The sequence below is a fragment of the Amia ocellicauda genome, chromosome 17 (assembly GCF_036373705.1).
Source record: "Amia ocellicauda isolate fAmiCal2 chromosome 17, fAmiCal2.hap1, whole genome shotgun sequence".
Classification (NCBI taxonomy): domain Eukaryota; kingdom Metazoa; phylum Chordata; class Actinopteri; order Amiiformes; family Amiidae; genus Amia; species Amia ocellicauda.
In genome coordinates, this window is record NC_089866.1 from 9,506,213 (window position 1) to 9,522,640 (window position 16,428).

Sequence of the window (16,428 nt, forward strand, 5' to 3'; positions counted from 1 at the left end):
ACGTAGGCATCTATTTATTTGCAAGGCTGGTCCCATGACAGTCCCATGGTGTTTGCTGGCATTTCTGCAGACATGTGGCATGATCAGTCTCCGGGCTGTCGACACGCACTGCGCTGGCTGACCGGGGTTTATGCAAGTAACCACGAAAGAAAGCATTGTTCCAGAGAGTAGCAGAACAGCACCAAGAAAGATAAACAAGCATCTGATCTGGCACCTTGCCCCCCGGCTCCCCCTTTTGACGTCAGTTGTAAATTCAGTAAAGCAGCTGTTTTTGACGTCTGTAATGGATTGATGTTTTCTGTATAAGGAGTTATGCTTATGTTATGTATCCAAACAACTCTTAGCCATGTTAAGCCAATCTACCTCAATCACAGCATCCTGATTTCGGTTTAACTATTTGCAAAATCTGTCCAAGAGACCTACTATAATTATCATCATCTTTATCATCCTGCAATCTGTTTTTTCAAATCAAACACATGGAGTCTACATGTTTAATTTTCCACCTGCCTCCAACCCAGTCTGGAAAAGCATTAAGCCCTAGAAGAGAATCTTGTCCTGTCAGGTTCACTTAATCACAGTCACAACTAAAACAAGGCTAGGGAGAGAAGACCACCAGTCTGGCAATCGTCTGACAGTGTGTTATCGGCTTAACAATCAAAGCCCAACCCTCACATGGGACTTGTACATCCATCTATACAGAGCTGATGCGAAGAGGAATCCTCAGCCGAGCTCACAGGCAGTAAAGTGAGGGAATATGTAGCTGAAAATTTCCTACTCATGTGGGCACACAGCCTGGCAAAATGTACTTCACATGCTAGGACATGCTTCACATAATGGCACGATGAAGTTTCAGTTGCTGGAGGAGGGGACTTTAGTGAATATATACTGAGCTCTCCCTCTGAAAAGACAGAAAGCAAGCAAAGCTACGGCAAGTCCGTCCAAGGAGTTGAAGGTCGGGGTAAAGCACGGGTTCGGCACGGGATGTCAGTTTTCTTGGGAGACTGAGATATCAGACTGCCGGGGGGTCCGAGTCTGTAAAGCGTGGGGAAAATGAAGTGGCTTTACAATACAGAGGCATGCTGACTGACAGTCTGGGGAGGTGTATTAAACAAGGTGACCCTCTGAGACAGGCAGACTGCAATCCGGGAGGATAAGGCCAGGTGCCAAAGCAGGGCATAGCAGAGGGAGGAAAAGCAGGTTTGTGATCCAGCTTTGCCACGTTTCTGAGAAATGCACTCACTGTACAGTGTATCTTGGTTACTTAAAGAGATTATCAACCTTGTCACATTATCAGTGTGAATGAAGTGTCTGAAATCAGAGTTCACACCGATTCCATTTTTCAGTGTCTTTCATCTATTTATTATTGGTTTATGGTGGTTGCACCCTCATGCCAGTGTCAACAGGAAATAAGCTCTTTGGCAGTGAAGCATGTGTGCATTAATGTTATTTCCCCTCTATGAGTATTTCAATATTTATAACATGAAGGGGCTGTCCCCTTGCTGTTAGGGAGCAGAAAAGAAACTGCAAACTCCAGAACAACTTCAGCTTTTTCAACATTAAGATGAATACAAATATATGCTGCTGACCTTTTCAACTGATCTTAACAGATACATTACTGAGGATCACACTATGCCCGGGCTGAATGAATCATAATACAACAAATACAAAGTACAGTATGTGTCCCTATAGCATAACGTAAGATTGGCTATTGTACCTAGTACTTGTTTTCAACTATGGCAAGAGACTCACCAACTGACAACATTTCCTGTGTGCCCACTAAGTAAACTGAGTCAGCAAAGACGTAGGCCATATATGGAAACCATACTCAAAAATACAAACCTGCACTACTAACAAGATAATTATTTAATACTAAATCAGGGCATGTGGTATATTAATAATAGATTGTGCTTTTTTGCCTTTTAGTCATACAAAAGAGAGAGGTAAAGAAGGTGTATTTAAATAGTACTTTAACATATTCCTCAAATCATCCAGACACATACATGCTGGTCAGTGCTGGGTTATGGAACTTCTTGCTTTTATTTTTGTAGTTTTTTGGGGGAGTTCAGCGAACTGTAAAAGCCTTAACATGGAAAGGGACATGTCACCTTACTGCACATTGGCTTGTGTATAACTCTGATGTGCTGAAGTGCATTCTCTCTTGCTTTACTCACATACAGTATAGGCACACTCTGTAATGCACTGAATGTCAGTTTTGGCTTGTGTATCCTGCCCAGAGTCTCCAGCAGCCCCCACAGTCCCTTTAGGCAGAATTAAGAAAAGCAGAGTAAGTTTTTTTTTTTTTTCCTTTGTTCTCACAAGTCCCTAACTTCAGCAGATTTCCCTCTGGCCAAGCTTTTCAAAAATATATCTTACTTTTGTCCCCATGGCATTCATTTGAACTTTTCAGTGAACAAACTTTTTCATTTACATCAGTCCCGTCCTTGGTTTTATCTTTTTTATTTATTTATTTCTCCTATTTTGTCCATAAGAGGATTGTTTTGTTCTTTTCTTGGATCCCTTTTGCACATGAGAGCTGTGTAAAATCCATCTTTGTTGGCCTATTTATCTGAGAGAACAAACCAAGCTGCATTAGCTCGGAACAGATGATGCCGGAAAGAAGTCAAACGGTCGACAAAATGCAGATTGCCTGAGTTTAAAGAAGTCATGAAATTTCAATTCTCTTTCTGTCAAACGGTTGCAATTCTCCTTCCACTCTCATCAAAATGTAGTGACCTTCCACTGACATCTCAAGCCCCTCTTCTTTCCTATTTACTGATAATGGTAAATGCCATGTAATAGTACTTGCGGTAGTTGCTGTGGCAGTCAGATTAGATATACTTGCAGCTTTAGTAGTAGTAGATACTGCAAATCACATCACAAGTACCCTGTTAAAGTCTTGCATTTTATTTTGCTTCATTTTGCTTGCATTACGGCATATACAACGTATTTGTTCAATCATTCTACACTGTTATATCTGCACAAGTTCCTGTAAATATGTTGTGACTAAAATAACAACCCCACCACAATAATAATACTAATAATAATAATTCCCTAGGCCTTTCTGATGCTTTTTTAATGTTCCAGCAGACTTTCATAGTTTCCATACTGTGTTGAAATATATCAAAGAACACAAATAAAAACTGACCATCTGTTGAGAGTTCTCGATTTTACTGCTGGGAATTTTTCTGCCTGTATCTGGGCTCTGGGGCAGGCCCACCGCAGTGTGGAGCCTTCTGCACTCTCTGCTCTGTGCCTGGCATGGCTGCTCAGTTTTCCATGGGATTTCGGCTAATCCTCCCGCGTCTGTTTGCCCACGCAGGAAAACTGGCCGCCTGAAAGGGGCTCAATCATGACGGCAACGGGAAGCAGCGCTACTGTTGTTGTCTGCACACGCCACGCCGGACAGAGCAAACTGCAGGACGCACACAATGGGAACTCAACAGACTTTTACACAAGCCTGCTGACCCTCAGACTGAATAGATCCCCGAGTGAAACAGGGCCAATGAAAGTGTTTCATAATAAGAAAATATTAACCATCACAAACTAAAAGTGGATTTCTGCTATGTCCGAATGATGGGAGGCGTTTCACAGTAAATATCTCAGAGCTAGACTTCAATCTAATAGAACACCTCTGGGATGAGCTGGAGACAGCAGTGTTTATCGCCATTAGAAATTATGCTGAGGGAGGAAGGGCCCAGCATCCCTCTAGCCATCTATTGAAAAGATTACAGCAGTCATTGAGGCCAAGGGTACCCTATTAAATATACTGTGAATAGCTGCCTTCTGGTATAAGTCCACACATGTGGTATAAAAAGCTTATCAAGAGGGTAATATGAAACCTTTGTCTGTTCTGCTAAATTCATCCAAAATTGCCTAACAACAATGTTTTTCCTAAATGAACGCAAGTTAGTAGAGTGTCAGAACAAAACCACAGCACAGGAGCATCCCAGCGTGGAGAAGAGGACAGCGTTTTGAAGCACAATCTCTATGCAAATTGCACCTCATTAGAATTCCCTGTATGCCAAATTCAGTTAGAGCCGTGGTTGATGCCGGAGCTCACGTCTGAGTCTGAGGGCGTATTTGCAATTCCACACCTTTCACAGCCTGACAGCATACAGCACGCTGATTATCTCAAGTGGCTTTGGACGGGTGCTGTTGGGTAAAAATAGAAAAATCTAAAAGAAAAAAAAAAGAAAAAACAAAAAAACACAAAGCACAAGATCTTTAAGAGTGCTGCATTTTAAAAAAATCCGAAATCCTGCCGAGTGGCGCACAGATGCATTGTGGATCTGCCAACAAACAGTTTTTTTTGTCTGTAGGAAGTCGGACGCTTTCCTGTAAAGTGAGCTCAGAAGGGATTCTATACAGCATGCCTAAATAACATGTGATCTCCATTTAAATAGTTTCCAGCATGATATCAGACTGGTGCTCTCACAAAGAGGGTTACTGTACATCCGCCTTGGTCAGATCCACAAAACTGGACCAGAGGTCTCTGTGCAAACTTGACACTGACTGCAGCAGTCAGGGGTGAAAAGTGTGAGCTCCACACTACTGAACATTTAGTCCAGCCACAGACTGCTTCATTATCCTGACAGGACAGCGATCTGTGCAGATGTTGGGGCTGCACGCTCACAGTTTCATAAGCCGCTGACTCCTATAGCTGCACGGGTTATTGCGCAGTTAGTTTTGTGTACAACTAGGGGAAGGGTCTACAGTTAAGGTAGACAAGTAGACCTTTCAGCACTACTGAGACTGGAGCTGGGCTTGCTGGGAAAGGAATAACTGTTGTTGCTGTCCAATATAATACATTGATTGTACTATTATTTATCAGGACATCTGATTCAGTTAAATAAATGCAGGCCCTCAGGTATCACAATCTGATACTCACAGGGACATTTGCATTTGTGTACATAAGGTGCCACCTCGTGAATTCATCACAGAAATGAGGGACTCAAACCAATGATAGCACAGCACTTCCAGATGCACTCGGCCCGCCGTCTGACTCAGGGGCTGATGTCAGTCAGCTGTTCAGGATGCTGGGAGTGCTGGCGAAAGGAAGGGGAAGGCGGAGGTGGGGGAGAATGGAAAGGCTTGAAAATGGAAAAACCAAAAGAAAAAGCTCCTGGAAGAGGCAGGAAGCAGGCCCTGACAGCTTGAAAGGCAGGGAGGGTGTTGGGTAACTTGTGAGGCCAGGTCTAGGGGACAGTCACTCACAGGCCTGGACTGGGCATGAGCTGCTGGGCAAGGTGGGGCACGGACCCGTGTCAGAGCTGCTCCTAAACTACAAATACATATCAAGAGAGACTCCGGCATCGCAATAACAGGGCACAGGATCTAATCTTTCTGCACCCGGTGTAGTCTTCAGAAGCATGTTCAGTTTGACCCAACACAAGCCGAGAGACTTATTTATGTGCGCTGAGTTCGTTAAGTCATTAAGGAGCTCAGGAAAAGAGCGAGCTTGTCTACTGTCCGATTCTTGGGGGAACTGGAGATTAGCGTGGCACTCTGGCTGCCAGTTGGCATTCATTAGTGGCAAAACCAGACTGTAATCTCTGGTGAGCCCCCGAAAAAGTCAGAACACTAATTAGCCCACCATCAATTTACACTAACCCTCTATTTTACAGTACTTGTGCAACGCACTGCTGACCACAAAACACAATCATAGGCAGACACATTCACTCTGCACCCAGAGTACTTTGGCATCTTTGACAGTGTCCAGAGGCATTCGCATGACACCAGTGCTGTGTCACTACTGTGCTGTCAGCTACTGTACTAATGTATTTAAGAGGAAAGTAAACACTACCCCGCCTTCAATGTTTGAAAATAGGTCTTTCCTATAACAAAAAAAAAAAAAAAAAAAACATAACTGAAAAATATCCTTTTTAGGCTGCATCACTTCCTGTCTCGTTCGGTACATTATTTCCTGTGGGTTAGGGTTAGGGTTCATAGGAAAACTATTTCAGTTCGCCTGCCAATTGCTTCCAGATGCAAGAGGAAAACAAGGCTGATAGAAAGCAAAGATGACAGAACAACTGAACTCTACCTCTTCTGTCAATATGGCAATCAAAGTCAGATCCACAGGAAACTGTAGAAATACTGTACAACAGCTGGAGATTGTGCCTGTGGCACGTAGGAACCAGAGGGTGCAGTGAAGAGAGGTGCAGAAGCGCAGGAAGGGGGACAGGGCTGGCAGGTGTAGCACGCTGCACGGAGCTCAGATCTTCCCTACCTAACCCTTGACACAAAGAACTGGAGCCCTGGCTGGATGAAACCTCTGCAGCACAGTTGGTACATTGACATACCCTGGGGGAGGTCAGGGGTCAATCAGGATCAAGGGAATACGGCCCTATTGTCACCTGGCATATGTTACTTTATTACACTGCAGGAAATGAACAATGATTTAACCACGTCTGCTTAAACACGTACAATAAAGCATGAACACATAATTGAATACAGTGAAGCAAAACGTAGCACATGTTACAGTCCCTGCAGCAAAACAGCTGGAAAACAAGAGTGTGGAAGAACTAACGCGAGCTTGAACAAAAGGAACTTGAGATCTCCTGTAGCACTGTACGACACGACTCCTCAGGGCAGAGATGATCAGAGCAAAATCAAATGCCTAGATCGATTTTTAAAATAAACTAAACGAAACTTACATTAGCGGTGTGCATCTGGGTGTAGGAGTAGATGGAACATCTGTGATACCGAACAACCATCTGTTAAGGATACTGAAATCTTTATTTCAGTTTCCAATGCAAACAGGGTACAATAGTTGGCAGGCCATGCAGATGGATTGAGAACTGAATCTCTTACAGATGAAGACTTCAAAAGAAACTGGTATTGCTTCCAAAACAATATTAATCTACATTTCAAAGATATAATTATAATCATAATAATGCATTATTATTATTATTATTATTATTATTATTATTATTATTATTATTATTATTATAGTTTGTGTATTGTTAGGCATTATGTTTAGATTTAAATTGTAGTATCAATGATCTGTTATTCTAGTAAAAGGTTGCATGGTAAGAACAGTAAAGTATAGGCAAGTGAAATGATGGTAATGCACAGAGGTACAGTGGAACATGGAACCCAACAGCACAGCAGAACTTAGGAAAGTCATGGGTAAATTGTCAGATTGTATCTGCCTTGTGTCTGCTCTTCACTTCTCAATGGAAGACAGTCGTTTTCTAAAAAACAGAGCAGTCAAGCCATGAACTGAACGCCTATAAATCTGCACGTGGAACGTTTATCTACACGTTTATCAGACCAAAGTTATAATGTGCCTTTTGACTATAGGAGACAGGGCCAGCCTCATTCACTCTGAGTACAGTAGCAGGCTCTTGTGTTTATGGTAAGTGGTTAGTCACTATTGTCTGAGAATGTGCAAAAAGCACAATGGAGTGCATTATGGAACATCTTCAAGCTGTGGATTTAACATAAGGGCTGCCTCTGTTGGCTCTGAATATTATTGAGATGATAACTACACACTGCTTTCACAATGTACAGCAGGAACAGCCTGATCTGGCATCAAAAATCCAACACACACACAAAAAAAGGACAAATATATGTGCCGATTGCTCCTCGTTTTAAGTTCTGCATAATGGCAGATGTGACTGCAGTCTTGGTTAAACACAAAAGATAACTTTAAGGTCAGAGGAAATTATCCTCAAACCGCTATCATGTCATGAGGATAATACTTTGAAGTACAAAACGGCTAGCTTGGATTTACCACACCATCTCACAGACTCTCCATGGCATGGCTGAGTATTTCTAAAGGAATGCATGGGGCTTTTGTAAAGTTAATCACTGTCACATACTTGAGCCTGGAAGTTCCCTGCAGTTCCTAACCCAGTGTGCCTTAGTTAGGTGACTGAGCTGACTGTCTTGGGTAGGTCATTGTAGGCTGGTCTTTAAGGTGGAATACTCAGCCTCCACAACAGGATATTGCAATGGCTCTTATCATGCAGATCTATTAACCACTTGTGAGTCACCTCCAAGGCTGTGACCAGAGTGGGACAACTGCTGCATTATCCAGGAAAGTGAAGGAGCAGACAATTCCGGGCAGCAGGAAAAGCTGGTGTGGTCTGGCAGAAAAACAGGAAAGGCTTTAAGAGTGAGGACAGACAGGAACTGAGAAAACTGCCACAACCTTTGAGCTTCTGCTCAATCGGGTGCTTAAGGAATCCCTCTAAAATGCCCCATGTATTTATTGCCACCCATGACTTTCTTTCTGTTGCAGAGAGAAGTCCGCATGGTGTAGACACAGTACCCTCCATGCCCGGACAGCCCACATGACTCCACAGACGTGCCTTTGGGAAACTCGAGCCTTGCAGGAATTCATACTGTGCTCCTACGCCTATACACAGCAAATCATAAAAGCCCTGGGCCCCCAACTCAGGAGGATGAGGAGATCAAGGACACATCATCTCTGAGGGACCAGGAAGGGAAGGTCTGAGAGAGTAAGATCAGAGGGAGGGGGATAGCCCACTGCGGGGGTCAAGAATACAACAAGAAAAAAAACTGAAAAACTGTAGAGAACAGGTCATCCTCAGTTTGTGAGAGAGAGAGAGTGAGAGACAGAAAGCAAGCGAGAGAGAGAGCAAAAGTGAGAGACAGTGAATGACACAGAACATCTTTTTCCATTTGATTTAGCCGTTTGTTTTTTTTGGGGGGGGGGTTGCTTTAACAACTTATAGAATGTTACATTTTCTGTTGTTTATAAATTATGTTTATTGCTTTGGCAAAACCAATATGTATTTTTGTAATTCTAATAAAGCAAATTGAATTGAAGTGGAATATAAATAAAGCAGACTCGAGATTCTCTGGCTGGCTGGCAGAGCCTGTGAAATAAACCAATATCAAAGGGCTGCACTGCACAACAATTCCCAATGTGCAGATCCCTGGAGAGCCCCTAGTACTCCCCACAAGGAACACACACTCAAGGTTGTGCTTTGATCGAGGTTCGTGTCTCAGACCACCCACTCCGGCCCACACTCCACACTTCAACATCACCATGACCAAGTGTAAAAAGCACAACCACAACCACCCGCTCCAAACAGAATGACAGGTCACTAGTGCTGCAATCCAGCCACCTGGTGCCACCGCGGGAAAACACTGACATCACCAGCACCCCCTCCGCGCCACTGGACTGCAGGGCTGAGCAATCACTGGCTAATTATAGAGACTTTGCACTGGTTTAGCATTGCAACAGCAGCAAACACCTGCCTCCACAGCAAAATGGGCCACTTAGGAGAGGGACTGTAGTAGATCTCAGCTGGTTCAGGTGGTCAGTGCAATCACAATTAAAATTAAAGTTATTTAGCTCCAGGACTATATTTTCCAAACATCCTCAGGAGATACCATTCCTGATATGTGACCAAGACTGCACCAGCCATCACAATTCTGCTTTGCTTTAGAAAGAGCCTGTTTTGGCTGTATTCAAGATAAACCTGTCACCCTCAATTAATGATGTGTTTAAGAAGAACAAGACACAAACCACGGCTGGAATGGAGTCATCACACCTTGTATGGATAGAAGTGAATAAGTAAAGCAATCCATAAATCTGCTGAAAACGGTGCTCCAGTTGTCACAATGCCTTTTTAGAAGAATGACCAGACTTATTAACAGTGGCTGGGTCTGAAGTGTCGTACTCCCTCAGGACACAGAGCTGAGGGCATCCCTCTGGGCATCCCATCTGCATTGCACCCCCACACCTCCCTATAGCCACATGTCACTGCTGTCGCCGTCACACTCCACCATCAGCAGGAAAGAGCTGCCATAGGTTTTTTTTGGCACAAGTATCTAGCTACAATCTAAAAAATGAATAAATAAACAAACATGTGGTCCAGTATCCTGAATTGATTAATTGCTATTGGAACAGAGTTTCAAAAACCCATGACTGCATTCTTTAGGTAGAGTGCTGGACCATTTGAAAAGCAGATGAAAAGAAAACAGACTTCGCAGTGTTGATATGGAGTTATATTACAGCAGGTTGAAGGCAGTGTGGAATCTGGATCTCTATTTCTGTGTTTTTCCCCCTTTGCGCTGTGGAGAATGCAGGCAGTTTTCCATGCAGGGCTGGAATGTATACCATAACCATGGTGACCTCATTATTATTAGCCAAGCCCACACCCCTTCTAATCCCACCGGACCCCACTCCACCCTCTCTGTTTGCCAACAACACTACAGTAGACCTGCCTATCAATTCTCAGCAGCCCCACCATTTACGGAGAAGCTTTCAGAAGCGGGAAACTTCAGGACTGTCCGTTCAACTTGAGATCCACATATCATTCCCACACTGCAGAGCACAATTGTCCTTTGCTGACAGTCCAGTCCAGTCTGGGAGCACAAACACCCACAGCAAGGCAATGCTCTCTGTTCTTCGATGCAGCCGGCTACAGAGGATCAGACCGTAATAACTTTGCTCTCCTATATGTTCACTTTCCCAGCATATCGTAACGTAATCCTTCACCGCAGCTGCTTTTATCTTGTACTGTGTTTTTTACTTTTTGTATTGGGATGTATTCTACATTTGTAGTTGACCCTCTCTACACTATGTAACAGTATATTGATCAAATGATTAACATGCTGAAGAAGAATCCCAAAGCATCAGCCAAGTAGATGAAGAATAGTAATAATTATATTCTGTAGAGCTTTTCTATATTTCACAACAATGATATTCACACAGTATACATAAGATCCCCGGAGTATTTCTGTCTGCTGTGCCAGAGATATCATCTGAGCTGATAGCGGCCCTATTTATAACTGTTCCCTCATCCCCTTGCCCCAGTCTGATATTATATCACACAGGCTGGCCCCTCAGCAGCCTCAGCCAGCCGCCCTCTCCCGCCCTCCCACTCCCTGCAGCTTTTAAAGACACAGGCTCGACGGGTCCAACGACAAAGTGAATGACAACAAACTGAGCACGGAGGACGTACGATGTCACACACCGAATCCTCAGCCGAACACAAGTCTGAATCTACTGGTCAGCGGGCCTGGTCTGTGTTCAGCCAGTGGTCATGTTTGTTTCTTCTTATTTATCTCCAATTAAACACTAAACAGTTCACCCTTCTATATTGTAAGGAAGGGGGAGTCAGGTCTTGAGTCATGAAAAGTTTCAGCTGTTGCAAGTTAGCAAACAGGGAGGGAAGGATCTCCTTGTGCTCCTTTCAGCTCTGCAGGATGAAAACTGAAGACCCGGTGTTGTGAAGCCCTGTACGTGCACTGTGTGTGAACATATTTTTACCCCTGAATTGCAGTCAGTTTCTATGGCACCAAGTGTCCCCACTTTGCCAGATAATCCCCATCACTGAGGCAAGATTTCCAACAAATCCTCGTGTTTTTCTATGACTAACCACAACAATAAAAAAGTGCAGTGTAGTTCCCCAATTGCTTAATAACAGAAATTCAAACACACGCTGACGTAACCGTGGTTTTTCCCTAGCCTTTCCGCAGCCACCAGACTTCTAGGACCCCCCCCCACGGCCACCTGCACGCACACTGGCCAGCCACCAGCAAACGTCGAGGTGCAGAGGAGCAGGGCCATCGCCAGAACTAAAGAGGGGTGAGGGCTGGGGGGCTGGGTCTGGGGGCTCAGAGACAGTGGAACCTGAAATAAACCAGCCTGATTACATCACAGCTAATTTACAGTCATGCTGAAAACATGTCCAGGCCTGCTCCCAGCCGGCTCCAAGTTGTAAAGAGAGAGGCAAGCTGGCACTGAGAGCGGTGCTCACACATCAGCTGCTAACAGGAAACACCTCAGGGCCAAGAGGTTCTCTTATACCCCACGAGACCAGGGTGGGCAGGGAGGCTCGGCTGGCACCCTGAAGCTTCTTCAGCTCAAACCAAAAACTCTAAAGCAGGCAAATAGACTCGACTCAATCTTTCAGAAAGGATTTCTTTTTTTTTTTTTTTTCACAGCTTAAGAAGCTGATTTCACACATTAAGAAGGCTTAAAATGGTTTAAACTAGAGGCGTACTACCAATACAACTTTGGTCAATTTAACTCTTTGTGGTTAGGACACAAATTGCTGCAACATTTCAAGAAGCAGGCAGCACTGAATAGACAAATAACCCATTTTGTTTTTAGCATTCCAAAGACACAATATGTGTACCACATTATAATATTTATATTATCATCTATTTTTACTTTTCTTAATTTTTTTAAAGCTTTACATTTTGGGGGGTTTACTTTCTCTTGAGAAACGCACACATCCCTCAGATTACGACCTGGCCTGTATAATAGGAAGCACTGCAAATCATCACGCCCCCTCCCAAAATATCTGAGACCTTCCCAAGGGTCAAGCAAGCTCAACGGCTAACCACAGACAGCCAACGACAGGGGAGAGAAATACCACCAAATATCACAGGTATGTAAACTGCAGCTTCAGCCCAAGAAAGCTGCCGGTTCCAAGAACTGAATTAACATCCTTTGGCGGCGGTGCTGCACTCTGAGCAACTCCCACTGGCCGGGTCATCTGATATACCTCCGCAAAAGGACCCCGGGTCAATTAAAACTCAGCAGGACTTGAAACTCGCACTCTCACGAGGAATCTCGGGGAGAATCCCCAAGCTGCCATACATTTAGGGCCCCATTCATTCCCTGCCTTCTGTGTGACGGCCTTTGGTTTGATGAATTCCTCGGAATGAACCACAGCCCCATTGTGTACAAGTTGCAGGACAAGTTTGTTGACAAGTGTACCATGGGAAGAAACCACGTTGCAATTTTTTTTTTTGTCTCATGTTTTAAAAGTGAAATGCTGATGCCATTGCTCATGTGATCATCTTTAGCTCTGTGCCAAAAGAGTAAAGGTATATGTTCCCAGGGCAAGATGCAACATATATTTCCCAGCTGCAGTGTTCAGGCAGGCAGTTTGATGTGCTCAAATATAGCTAAATTATTCCATCAAAATTATTTTTTTGCTCTCACTTCTCACCATCCTGTATACATCCTGTTCACCCCAAGGCAGTCCTGAAAGGCTAAAAAAAAAAACCTCTAATTTACAGCTACTGGAAACACAAAACCAAAATGAAAAATGTACAGAACTTACAGCCATCAACAAATGTCCAAGGGCCCCCCGTCTGAGTCCTGATCCACAATATTATATTCACATGTCATTGTCTTCAGACAATGTGTGGAAGTGATAACAGAGAAATACATTTGGTTCATACAGTGGAAAGTACAACCCATAGTACTATTTCACACTCCAAGATTGAAACAAAAACCAGAGCCCACGAGCAGAAACACAGAGCAAGTGCGTTTAAAAAATAAAATAGCATAAACCTGTTCACAGAAAAAGTTATCGAGGCCTGTAAAAAAAAACATAAAAAACTAACCAGCCATGTAGCTAAAGCTGTGTTTCTGGGTTCCTTCAAGACAGAGCAAAATTCCTCTGATCCAATGAGCTACTAGAAACAAAAGCACATCACCTTTTGTTTGTAACTTTTCTTATGTCCATAAAGATGTGATTCTTTATTTTTTCATAGAAAGGGTATTCATTAACATGTACTAAAAAAATACATTTGTGGTAAAAATAATAATAAAAACAAAAACAACCTCCTGAACAAGCAAGGAGAAAATGACACCCTATTCTACTGTACTGCAAACATCTGACTGCTGACCAAAATAGCCTGGCTGTGTGGGGGTGCCATGGACAGGTGGATTTCTGCGGGCCTGTGGTGGGTAGTAAATTCCAGCCATGAAAGCGATAGCAGCGTCCCTCCCGGCGTGTCAGTGCGTACAGTACAAAATAAAAAAAATAAAAAACAACACACATGTGGGGCGTTACGGCAGGCCGGACAGATGGACGGGCAGGGCTGCATTCCAGACAGACTTGCGGACACACTTCCCTTCCCCCTTTCCACCAAAGCCCTCATATCCACACCAGCTTAGACAATCCACCTGCTCCCTTCAGTAGGAAACCTGGCAGGACTTTCAGACTCATTTACAACCTTCTCTCCCTCGAACAGCGGCGTTATTAATTGCCTTACACCATGACTCCGCTGACAGCGCCTGGTGATGGATGTAACTGGAACACCAGGGCCCATCTTCATGGCAGGGATCACACGCCACTGCGGCTTTATCTGTGCAATTACATCACCTATGATGATCCCACTACAGGCGATAATGTTTCGGGTTGAGCGGGGGGGAGACAGAATTCGAAAGCTGCAATGGCATCACCGTGTGCTGACTGTCCCTGTTCGTCTGGATAACTTGGCAAAAAACATGACGGCAGGTATTTATATAGTCTGCTCGCAATCCACCGCAGTGGCACTGGCAGGCCTCGACCCATGACTGGGATTGTGTACGTTTTTCAAAAGCAACAAGGCGCAAACTGGAACAAGGTACAGTGTTTCGGTCAGTTCTGTTCCGTTGTTTATTGTGGCACACGGATGCACAAGCCAAAAGTATTATTTTAATTCTTCTCTTCTGGGTTCATCTCCTCTTTGACCATCTAGGACCTTCACCTCACTCTCCCACCTCCTGTATCGGCTCATATTCCTCTAGCCCTGCCCACACTGATGGAAACAGCTAAATAAGAAGCTCAGGATTGCTGCATCTCTGACTACTCCTAACACTCCCCTGTTCACATTGTTAATCCCTACAATACATCTCTCTAGTTTCCACCTGTTGTCACCAGCACAGACCTTCAGCCTGCCCCCTGCAGAAGATCCGGTCAGAGACACTTTTAGCTCAAATCCAAATTGTGCTGCATAATTGCCATTCACCTTTATTTAGATTCATAGCGTTTACTTGTGCTGTGTTTTGCTTCACTCTACAACTTGCAGTGACATGATGTTTAATTCTCCTTCCGTTGACCCATTCTATAGCACATGATTTTTGCACTCTGTATAACTGCTGGTTCTAAACCAAGTCATCTTGGATACAGGCTTCACCCACATAAATACATAAGATAATGTAAGCATATTATTTCCTTCTCAAGCCTTTGGCACCACACACCAAGCATTTAGTCACTCTGACCCATGTGACTAAAAAGCAGAATACAACCCAATGAACTCCACACATTACCTTTTCACCGGGCTATGAGCAATCGGCCAAGCTCCATGAGGTAATGACGTTTTCATTAAGAGAACAGTGACCCCTTTGAAAGGCATGTAATCTTACCGCTCTTCATTTGTACAAATTAAACCAAGCAAAGGCTTAATTCAGGAGCATGAATGATCAATGAAGTGAGTGACCTCCAGTTATGGATACCAGTCTTAATGGGATTCATGTGGATACTGACATTATGTAGGTGGCTACTGCTTAACCATTATAAAAGTTAAACAGTTAATTGGCAAAGACATGTGGTAGTATGTCCCTGTGATTTTCCCGTGCTTTAGCCATGCATGTGCTTAAACAAGTCTGTATTATTAATTACTTTCCCTGTCCATGCTTCAACCTGTTCTCACTCTTTCTAGTAGAGTTGGATTTCTTCCCCCCTGGTTATAAAACAAGTAATTTCTCATACTTATAAGGCCCCTAATCCTGTCCACAAAAAGCCACTGGGAATTAAAATGACTCTGATCCGAAATCTCCAATCACACACACGGGAGCTGAAAAGGCAATGGTAAATTAAACTACTCTGTATCTGCTGCTCCCTGAGTGAATTGAGGAGTTCAAGGCACGCCAAAGCCAAAGCTATTCTAAAGTCTAAAGTGTAGCACTGATCAGGGCTGGATCTGGAAGGCCAGATAAGGTTTTGTGAGTGTGGCAATAAACATACTGGAGCTGATTTTAACTGCAATCCCAGACCAGGGAAGGAAGGCTGTATTAGTGCTACTCCTCAAACAGCCAAAACTCATGTCTTCACATCGCTTCTCCCTTCCTCATGGTGTAGTCAGTCTTCAAAGAACCGGTCAACTGCTCTAACTCAGTTACAGGCAACTGTTTAAGTCTGTAACTACAGTGATTGTGCCCAAAAAGTGCTTCCACAGAGTTCCTGGATATCTGTCAGCATAAGCCAAGGAGACTTGGAGTCACCAAGACGAATTATGTTATATTTGTCCAGTATAATTAAACCATCCACAGATTGCATCCATCAGCATTCATTAGGATTAATCAGAAGTAGAACAAATAATACAAACAGTGAGTAGTGGTTGTGTTGTTGTTTGTTCTAGAAATAGACACCCAAATAAGTGAGTCACTAGTAATATTTAAAGGTCGCCTTGTCGTAAGAAGGCGAAAAAACTGTCCAAAAACATGTTCACCGGCCTAGCAGTTTCTCCCGTGGGTGAGATATGAAGTGACTCACGCCAGCAGATGAAAACAGTCATTTCACCTGATACTACAAGTTCGGGTTATCATCATCGGGTATCAAAGTATAATATGTCATATTGACAGCAGTCGAACGCAACGCGCTTTCGGTGGAATGTAGCGTTCGGCCAGGACTGCAATCATTTAAACAGGGAAATAAT

At 43.7% G+C, this 16,428-nt stretch overlaps 1 protein-coding gene across 3 annotated transcripts in view; it reads right to left on the bottom strand.

The window, feature by feature from the left end:
• The window catches only part of rhbdf1a (rhomboid 5 homolog 1a (Drosophila)), a 75,478-nt gene that overhangs the window by 27,100 nt on the left and 31,950 nt on the right, over positions 1–16,428 (bottom strand). The gene's annotated exons all lie outside the window — the stretch shown is intronic.